We start from the raw sequence: 1,129 nt of genomic DNA, 5'->3' as shown, positions 1-1,129 counted from the left end.
GTTTTTGTTCAAAGATACATTTCATGCAAAGGTTTAAAGGTTTTCCCGGACAGGTTTAGATTAATCCAGGACTAGGCCTTACTTATTTTAGGCCCTTTAGGTAGTTTTACCAACATACCTTACATGGCACTAAGGTAAATATAATTATGTCAGGGAAAGATGTTTTAAAATTAAAGCAGCTCAAACATGCATTTTAGTCTGCACTGCAAAAAATTATTTTCAAGAAAAAATGTCTTAATTTTTTTGGTCTTGATATTTTTACTGAAAAAAAGAGACAAAAATACTAAGTGATTTTGTGCATAAAACAAGCAAAAAAATCTGCCAATGGGGAAGCAAAAAATCTTGAAAATTTTTCTTAAACACTAAATTCAAGAATAATTTGCTTACCCCATTGGCAGATTTTTTTGCTTGTTTTATGCACAAAATCACTTAAATTTTTTTATTTTGGTCTAAAACTAGTCTTATTTTTGGGTTGTTTTGCTCATCAAGAAAAAGCATCTTAATTTTGGATTTTTTTTATATTTTTACTGAAAACAAAACAAAAATACTAAGAAAATGTTATTTTGAAAATAATTTTTTTTGCAGTGTGGGTCTAGGATAAGACCTGTATGGGAAACCACCCCTTAAAGTTCATCCAAAAATGAAAATTCTGTGATAAAGAAAAGTGTTTTCAAACTTGTATAAATTTATTTCTTCTGCAGATCATGAATATATTTTAAACGTTTGTAACCAAGCAAATCTGGGGCACCATTAACCTCCATATTAGAAAAAAAAAATTATGGAAGTCAATGGTGCCCCAGCACTGTTTGGTTACAAACATGTTTTGCAATATCTTCCTATGCAGAACAAATACATTTTTATAGTTTTAAAACAACTTGAGACGGTGAGTAAAGACAGAATTTTCATTTTTGGTTCAACTATCGCTTAAAGGAAAACACCACCGTTTTTCAATATATTACTATGTTCTTACCTCAACATAGATGAATTAATACATACCTATCTTTTTTCAATCTGTGCACTTTTAATCTTTGTACAGCGTTTTGTGAATGTGTTCGCATTTAGCCTAGCCCCATTCATTCCTTAGGATCCAAACAAAAGTTTTGTTTTGTGCCACCATACTTACTCGTGT

The sequence above is a fragment of the Paramisgurnus dabryanus genome, chromosome 24 (assembly GCF_030506205.2).
Source record: "Paramisgurnus dabryanus chromosome 24, PD_genome_1.1, whole genome shotgun sequence".
Classification (NCBI taxonomy): domain Eukaryota; kingdom Metazoa; phylum Chordata; class Actinopteri; order Cypriniformes; family Cobitidae; genus Paramisgurnus; species Paramisgurnus dabryanus.
The sequence above is the reverse complement of the archived record's forward strand: the minus strand, read 5'-3'. Positions refer to the sequence as shown.